At 48.6% G+C, this 9,401-nt stretch overlaps 1 protein-coding gene across 1 annotated transcript in view; it reads left to right on the top strand.

The window, feature by feature from the left end:
• Positions 1-201: 201 nt before the first annotated feature.
• WIPF1 (WAS/WASL interacting protein family member 1) overlaps positions 202-9,401 on the top strand; it is a 110,428-nt gene continuing 101,228 nt past the window's right edge. Inside the window, exon 1 of the mRNA XM_084800079.1 lies at positions 202-336. The gene's annotated coding sequence lies outside the window, so the exon portion shown is untranslated. The remainder of the gene's footprint in view (positions 337-9,401) is intronic.

Here is a 9,401-nt window from a genome sequence, read left to right as displayed (position 1 = left end):
GGCGCACGCGGGTCCGGACCCCTCGGCCTCCACCCCGGGGCAAGCACAGCCCGGGCTACGGTCCCGCCGGCTTCGGCGGGCAGGGCGCGGCAAGGGCGAAGGGCGAAGGGCCAGCGGCGGCCTCGGCATCCGCATGTGGCGGGGGCCGTAGGGGGAGGACGCGGGCCGAGGGGGAGGGCTCACATCTCGGCGAAGTTCCCGGATGGTCGCAGCCTCCCGGCGCGGAGCGCTTTTCCTGCCCTCCCTGGCTCAGCCCTACGGACCCAGAGAGAAGTTTTCCAGAAAAAAATGCCCCGCGCGCCGCGGGACCGAGGAGCCGCCTGGAGCCGCCGCGCGGTAAGAGAGCCATGCCCCGCCATGCAGGGCGCGCCCAGGGGCCACGGAGTTGTGGCGCGGACGGGCTGGATGTCGGGGGGCCCCGTCCTCGGCGCAGAGGGGCACGATCCCTGCTCAGGCCCGGGGTACCGCCAGCGCGGGAGGAAGGGGCAGTGGCTACCGGGGCTCTGGACGCTCCCTGCTGCTGGGTTGCACAGACCCCGGGCTGTCCGCAATCGGATCGGATCTAGCCCGGGTCTCCCCGAGATGTCCGGGGCGCCTCATCTACAGCTCCAGCTCCGCCTAGGGCGGGTGACTTTGGAGCGTGCCGCTCCCAGAACTCGGCTTTAGTGCTCCTAGGCATCCGGATCCCGGGTCTGTGCGCGCCCTAGGCTGCTCCTGGAAGCGCGGCCAGCTGGGGTTAGGGCTTTGCGCCCGGGGGCCTCTCCCTAAATCTCGGACTGCTTTCCTTCAGTCTTGCACGCCCTACTTTAACAGGCTTTCCTTTTAAAAAGAAAGAACTGTTAAACTTGCAAGTGTAAGGGAAATCCAATAGGGATGACCCAGATCCTCAGTTTGTGGCTAGACTTTGAACTCAGATTAACAAAAGGTGTGTCTATGGGGAACTTGGTTTAACTAGGTCTTGCTTAATCTCCAAGGAATACTTGTCCCTGGGCTATGGGCTCTCAGCCCCTCAGGATGTTTGGAGTGAGCAGGCTTGGTCTCTTTCTCTGAAAATTGCTAGCCTGTCTTCAGTTCCTGTGCCGGCCTGCAGGTAGATACAGGGACAGTGGACACCTGCGCGTCTTAGGTAGGTTTTCTTTTTAAGTTTCCGTGCGGTTTGAATACTGTGGTTTCATTTGAAGTCACTGATAGATTTTTTTTTTTTTTTGCCTCCTCAAAGGTGCTTATTTCAGTCATGGATAAATAATTTAAAGACATCTTCCGTTTCAGTTTGTAGACTCCCCTTTTGACTTCATCCGGAGAAAATCTTGTGTAAGCTGTCAGCGCTCTGCATCTTACAGTGCTCAGGACACTGCCATCGATGCTAACTAGCTGGCAGTTGTCATTCACAAGGTTGAGTCTCTCAAAGACATATGGGTGTTGGTGCACTGTGTATAGCTCATGCACACATCTGTGAGTGCCCATGGCCGGCTGAAGAGAAGCTGCAGACTGGGTTTTGCAAATGTTCTCCCATCAGCTCCGCCAACATCACCACCTTTCCTGAGAAGCCATAGCCTTTCTCCCTGGGGAATCACATGAGTGCTTTTAGACTATGTGATGGAGAGCAAAGAGATCTGAAAGCAAGGTCGGATCGCATTCTGGGACGAGTAGGGAGAATGAACGCTTTTCCCAGCTTGGAGGGACTTGCATCTTCTTTCAGTTGTTCCTCTCACACATTTTTCTGCCGTGTGTTTAGCTACTCCCTAATGTCCTTAGACCTACCATGTGACTCTGTTGAGGTGTGAGGATTTAGTAGGACAGCAGGGTGCAGAGTGGCAAGAGGCAGTTTGACACAAGGGTAACTCAGTCACTATGTATCAAGGAACACCAAGGCACAAGAGCAAAAATGAACTGCAAGAGAGTTGGTGGCGAAGAAAAGGATGCTCTTTCAAATTTCCTCTGTCTGGGTGCTCTGGCCAGCACGAGACAGCTTTCGTGAATGGCTACATTCCTCTGTTTTTGTCACTGTCTTCGATATCTGAGTGTGTTTCTAACTATGGTGAAACTAAGCATTCTTTTCTTTTTTTTTTTCATTAAAAATTTTTTTTGTACTTTTATTCTAAAGCGCATGAAAACATTTTTTATCTGTTGCTGTAACCTGTTCCTTTCTAAGAACTTGGAGGAATCTATTTGCTACAGCTGTGGCCTCCCTGGAGCCTGTCCTCCAATGAAGGCCACTAGATTTCTAATGATCTCCACACAGAGGGCCCCTCTGCAGCAGCTGGGTTCCAGCAGCCCCCATATTAGCCCATGGGCCCCACACGAGCCAATTAGGGCGCAGTGGGAATCAAGCTCGCTGCTCTTTGAGCACTGAGGGTTTCTACTAGGAGGTTTAGTCACATTTCCTGTTCGGTAAAGGGGAGACTTCTCTCAGAAGAGTTTGTCCCTGGGTGCTTGCCGTCCCTATGGACAACCATGTTTGTAGCAGCAGGGCTGCAAGGCAAATGTGGTAAGGTGGAAAAGAACAAGTACAAGGGATTTCAAGGAGCGAAATTACTTCCAGCTGGTGGGAGTCCGCCTACCGTTGCCTGTTGGCCCTGTTAGCAATTATTTATTATTTCGTGTGTGCTTGCCATGGAAAGATTTAAGAGGCGCGTTCACGTTCTGAGCCGCCATCCCTGTTTCAGTTGAGAAACATTCCTGGGTTCACTTCTCTGGGACAAAGGGCTTCCTCACGGAGCCTCATTGTGCTGCCGAGCCCTAACGAGTGTAGTTTCTCCTCACCTCGTGGGTATGATAGTCAGGGTGAGACCACTGAGTCATGCATACTTTTGAATAATAGAAACTCGCAGAGCCCCGCCAGTTAGATAAGTGGTGTTACCTGCTAACACGCGAATGCTGTGCAGTACTCTGGTTCTTAGCCGTGTGTGATTGGATGCATACAAAAGCGTAATTCGGTTGAGTGTGGAGTGAGGGGGTGTCAGTTTTGTTTGGTTGTTTATGACAGGGTCTTGGCAGGTAACCTTGGCCTGCCTGGAACCTGCAATATAGACCAGGCTGGCCTTGATTGTGAAACAATCTTCCACCTTCTGCCTCTTAGGCCCTGGGCTTACCTGGGTGAGCCTCTGGCCCTAGAGAATCCATTTTTTTTTTTAAGAGCCCACAGGTGATGCCAATGTATGCCGAGTACAGTTTCCATATGGTTACTGCGTGGACCATGAAGTCTACTTGATCTTGTGTCTGTGACAATTACTCGGTCTTACAAGGTCTATTTTTTTTTTTACCCCTAAAATGAGAGGAACAGTTTCTACACAGAGGATCGCTATAAGGGTCATATGTGGTCAGGTGCACAGTGTACTTAGCACAGTGTATACGATGATGGTGTTGGCGTTTGTGGACCATCATCATTAACATTAGTATAATCAGTATTAGTGTGGATACAACAAAATAGCCTACATATAGGAGCTGCTTTTTTTTTTCTTTCCGAGACAGGGTTTCTCTGTGTTAGCCTTGGCTGTTCTAGACTCGCTTTGTAGACCAGGCTGGCCTCGAACTCACAGTGATCCACCTGCCTCTGCCTCCCAAGTGCTGGGATTAAAGGCGTGCACCACCACTGCCTGGCTAGGAGCTGCTTTTAGTATGAATTCACATATAGAATCAATCTCTTGGATGTCATGGCTTATTAGATGTTTCATATATCTACCATGCAGCTTTAAGGAGGAGAAGAAGCTTGATGTTGGGGTTCGGCAGCATCCGCCCACCCAGTACTGCCTACTCTGCCAAGGTTTGTAGAGCAGATTAAGAGAAGGGAGTGCAGAGACAGTATGCATCATGTTCTTAGCCCTCTGGCACAGGGAAATGTTGGCTGTTGGGTTGTGGTACTCCCGTGGTAGCCTCCATCCGTGGGAGGGCAGAGTAACCAGGGTATCAGCCTGCCTGCCTCAGGCCAAGCAGCTCTGATCTCAGGTATGGATGGAGCCCAAGGCCAGTGGCTAGAATATCATTGCTTCGTGTGGCCAGACAGTTTGCAGAAACACAGCATTACAGAGTCTGCCCATTGCTCATGCATATTTATTGAGAAGCCAAAAGCAATAAGCTTTGCTACTCGAAGAATACAGACAAGATTAACAATAAATGTAATTATCTACAATTGTTGTATTGTAATTTTGATTGCCTTAATTCACATAAGAATGTGCCTCTGTGTAGCTTTAAAAAAAAAAGATTTATTTATTTCTTGGTTTTTTCAAGACAGGGTTTCTCTGTGTAGCCTTGACTGTCCTGGACTCACTTTGTAGACCAGGCTGGCCTCGAACTCACAGAGATCCGCCTGCTTCTGCTTCCCGAGTGGATTTATTGATTTTTATGTGCATCGATGTTTTGCCTGCATGTATGTCTGTGAGAGGGTGCCAGATCCTCTGGAACTGGAGTTACAGACAGTTGTGAACTGCCATGTGGGTGCTGGGAATTGAACCCGGATCCTCTGAAAGAGCTGCCAGTGCTCTTAATTGCTGAGCCATCTGTCCAGGCCCTCTTTATTTCATTTTTTTTTCAATGCTGAGATTTGAACCCAGTGCATTGGACATGCTAGGTAAGACTCTACACTGAGCCCGAGTATGTTACATGTCTGTCTATCTATCTATCATTTATCTACCTTTGGTTTTTTGAGACATGTTTTTTCTGTGTAGTCTTGGCTGTCTTGGAAGGCACTCTGCAGACCAGGCTGGCCTCGAACTCAGAGGTCTGCTTGCTGCTGCCTTCCGAGTGAGTGCTGGGACTAAAGGTGTGCCACCACCACACATCCCAATTATATTAGTTTAAGTGAATGAAAAAAAAAATCTTCAAATCTTTTAATGATTTTGGTGGCACCCTGTGCACCTCAGAAATGCAAGGGTCCTCGGAGACCAGAAGAGTGTGCTGGATCCCATGGAACTGAAATTAAAGATGGTTGTGAGCCACCATGTGTGTGCTGAGCCATCTCTCAGCCCCTCCCTCTCTCTCTTTCTTTCCTTCCTTCCCTCCCCCTTCCTTTAACGTTGCCACTCACATGTCCTTTAATTGGTTCACTTACTATCCATGCAACTCTGTGAGATTCCTGTGTATGTGGAGTCTGAGGCTGAGCTAGTGACAGAGTTAATATTCAGACCCGGGCAGTCTTATTCTGAACCCAGGACCCTTAACTCTTAACTCTGTCGCCAGCCTATGGTACATGACTCTCCCGGTCCCATATGAATGCCTTTATATAATCCTCCATCCTCTGCCTTCTCTTTCCCCTGTATGGTGCCTTCTACAGATGCGGTTCAGACTTCCTGCTCCCGCCCCCGCCCCCTCCCCCCATGACCTGTGGATCCTGAGAAGGAGGTAGAACAGTGGAAGAGACCTCAGGTGACAGGACAGATTCTCCGAAGGCAGCTTCAGTGAGCCCGCTCCTTTAATGGGGAGAACAAAGGCTACTTAAACCTTTGGGGAGTGGGTAGGGATTTTTGGGGCGAGTGTACATCATTGGCCAGGGCCAAGGTACTGGGGATGCCTCATTTGCATGAGGAGGCATTCCAGGTGCTGCTAGACATGACCTTGTAAGGTAAGAAGAAGTTTGATGTGGCTGCCAGGCTACCTGACCTCCTCTGGTGGGCAAAGGTGGGGGCACAGGGCTGTGTGCGCAGGGACACAGGCCAGGATCAAGGTGGGTGGTGGGTGGTGGAGAGCCATCTTACTCCATCCGATCTCAGGGGTGAGATTTCCAGGCTTTGGACATACCCCCACCCTACTCTTGCTCCAGGTGGGCTCCCCTGGTTCCACAGCTCCCTGGCCCCCCATACAGATTTTTCAGATCGGTTACAAATCCTTAAGGAGACAGAAACACTAGGCTTTGTTGCTATTCCCTAACAGAGCATCGCTAGAGTAAGTGGGTGGCACCTGGGAAACATGGCTCACAGCGTGAGACCGCACTCCTACACACGCAAATGCTCCCTGCTTTCATGGCTCGGTCCTCTCTGTCTGCTTCTGTCACAGTTCGCTTGAGCCTCACCTGTGCTTGGTTTCTGCTTCATTCTGTATTGCAGACTCTTCAAAGCATCGCTTTTTTAAAACCTCCATTTTTATACTTACTCCCTTGAAATGGTTGTTCGTTTATTAACATCCATTAAGTGGTGGTAGATTTCTCACCCTGTCAGAGTTGAGGTGAATGACTTTTCCGTCAAGTCAAAACAGATCCTTGTTTTGCAGAAAACTCTGATTTTTAAGATGCTGGGAAACACAGTTCAACCTAAAACTGGACTTTTACCATGAGTGATCTGTGTAAAGTGACATTCATTGTCACGGGTAACCTCAACTGCAGATAGGAAATAGTTCTGATAACTCATAGGATTTGTGTTCTCTGCTGTAATCCTACTAGAAACAGCAGGTGGGTAGACCCCTAAAGTGAGGCAAATAGGGACAAAGAGCCCCTGACTGGTCATAGGTATATGTCCCTGACATGACACAGGCTAGCAGCCAGGAGCATCCAGTGGGAGCATGCAGCAGTTAAGACCCAGGCCTGAGGACCCCACTACAAGCCTAGAATAAGAAAAGCCCAAGAACACAAGTTATTTTTAGGAAACAAGGCCAACCTACTTCCTCCCATTCATGGTGACATATGAAACGGGGGAGGCGGAGGACAGACCCCAGGCCCAATAGAGAGCCCTGTCCAGCCTAGTGGGCTCTCCTTTAGATCAATCAAAGCTACTTTGTTTGTTTGTTTTGTTTTTCAATGTGTTAAAAACCCGAGTCAGTCTTCTTGGCACTCCATTTTTAGGTTTCCCCTCTCCTTCGCTGAGAGCTTTTTCTTTCACTTAACTGAATTTCTCCGCTGTGGTCCACGTGCCTCACCCTTGCGCCTGAGAGGCAAGGACTGAGCCAGGAGCTCTGCAGCAATGCCTGTGTCTGCTTCTTCCCATGAGTGTGAAGCCTCAACCTGTGGCTGAGAAGGATGCACAGCCTGAGAGAGGCACCAGCCTCCCCTGCTGAGGACTCCTTTGGACTTTGACCACAACCAGTTCTGTCAGGGAAATGGAGCCAAAGGAAGTGGCGCATGAAATGGGAGTTCAAATCCAGTTTTGTAGACCAGTAAAGTAAATGATAACTTTCAGTCAGTTGATTTTTACATACTTTAATTTTTCTTATACAGATAATATATGTTCCTTCAAAATATCTTCCTCCTCCTCCTCTTCCTCCTCCTCCTCCTCCTCAGCAGCAGCATTATATTGTGCTGGGAATCAAACCCAGGGCCTTCAGCATGCTAAGCACTGGCTGTGTTGTGGTCCTGCAGCCCACCTTGTAGCGTTCTGAAGTTTGGGTGTATCTAATTAGTCCGCCATTGGCTGGTCACAATCACTCATTAGAGCGTGTATTGTTAGTCAGCGAGTTAGTCAGCTCACCTGTAAGCTTTTGACTGATGCCCGAACAACCAGCCATTTGTTTTGTGGAAGAATACATGTCACTATCTACTGTTGGCCTGGCATAGACCAATGGATAGCTGGTCGAACTTCTTGGGTTTTGTTATTTCCGATGACCTCAGCCCATTTCTTAAACATGCCAGACATTTTCTTGTGTAAGTTGAGCAAGGAATTTGGACCTGCAGAGGTCAAGGGGAGCGGGCCGATTGGGAGCGATACAGCGATGAAGTGTTCCATTAGCCATCAGATGATGCTCAGGAAACCTTGGGTCTCCCTTCCCCCAGCGGAGTAGATTTGCATCCCACAGAACCTTGAGAAAACATGTACCCTAGCTATTTACTCTCTGGGAAGGTAAACAGTGAGAGCTGTGTCTTGACCACAATAGTCGTGTGTTGTGGAGCTGGGTCGTGAAATAATGGAGGCAGTCAGATTAGCCTGGGGTGGAGGAGGAAGGAAGCAGTCGCCTCTTAAACAGGCCGCATCCCATCAACACGTCCCCCCTCCCCCACACCTGACCCCCCTCCCCCCACCCCCACCCCCTCATTTGGGTATCCCACTAGGCAGGCAGGTGGTGTGACTTCCAGGACGTTCTATGATAATGGATTGGTCACCAAAAGGTTGAATGTCAGAAGAAAGAGAAGAGCAAATCAGTTCATGTCGCTGGATCTCAGACAGTAAGCCGAGGAACATTAAGATAAGTTTTCGGAGGTGCCAAGATTCCTGATTATACTTTTGAGAACCTAGAAAAAGGCAGAAGAGTTGAAGACCTTTTAAAGGCTTTAAAAATGAGTAAAGTGGTTTACTTTAGCCAGTGCCTGTGTGTGTCCATTACAGCTGGGATCTGATTACCATGCATACGGTGCTAAAGAGAAAACCCAGAACAGAAGTTTTAAATGATACTGGGTTTTTATAATAAAATCTCACATTGTCCTTTCTCCTTAGAGTTAGCATTGCTTATTTTCAAAATTCACATTTTGTTTGAGACAAACCAAAAAATTAGGTTGAGGGTGTATGGAGCTTCTGGTAGTGTAGATTTGAGAGCTAGAAAGGTTATTTTTTTAGACAGTATAATCTCTTCTTCCCTTAATCTGTTTTTGAAGAGGAACTAGAATCAGAAAAACAAAACAAAACAAAAACAAACAAACAAAAAAACCCCAAAAACCAACCCCAAAAACCTCTCCTGATTAAAGAACTGCTAATAGTATGATCTTATTTTAATCAGACAGTTCCTTTGTATGTAGAAGTCTTTTTTCTTTTTAAAGATTTATTGATTTGTTTTATGTATATGAGTGCTCTGTTTTCATGCACACCTAAAGAGGGAATCAGATTCCATTATAGATGGTTGTGAGCCACCATGTGGTTGCTGGGAATTGAACTCAGGACCTCTGGAAGAGCAGCCAGTTCTCTTAACCTTTGAGCCATCTCTCCAGCCCTATGTGTAGAAAGCTTTAATTGATCACCTCCATTTGCTCTGATCAAACAATGCACTTTCCCCCTTGGAGCCTGGGAGAAGTTTTATTCACCAGGAGGCAGGCGTTCAGCCATTGTGGGGTAGTCTCAGCCACACATGTGGCTCTCTGTCACGTCTTTTTTTTTTTTTTTTTTTTTTAGACAGGATTTCTCTGTGTAGACCTGGCTGTCCTAGACTCACTTTGTAGACCAGGCTGGCCTTGAACTCACAGTGATCCACCTGCCTCTGCCTCCCGAGTGCTGGAGTTAAAGGCATGCGCTACCACGGCCAGCTTCTCTGTCACATTTTGAAAATTAGTTTTAATTTGTTCAGATCACAAATTATTATGTACCTGCTAGATGAGGGGGGGGGGGCTCAGTGGAATCTCCAGTTTCCACATGAAAACCTGGCGTAGCCTTGCATGCCTGTGACCCTAGCATTGCCTGGTGAAGGCTGGCAGATCCCAGAGGCTCGCTGGCCGGTCAGCCTGGCATCAACAGTGAGCTTCAGGTTCAGTGAGAAACCCTGTCCCAAATAAGAGT

The sequence above is a fragment of the Acomys minous genome (genome assembly GCF_964271855.1).
Source record: "Acomys minous genome assembly, chromosome: 10".
NCBI lineage: Eukaryota > Metazoa > Chordata > Mammalia > Rodentia > Muridae > Acomys > Acomys minous.
This window is presented reverse-complemented; position numbering and strand designations above follow the sequence as displayed.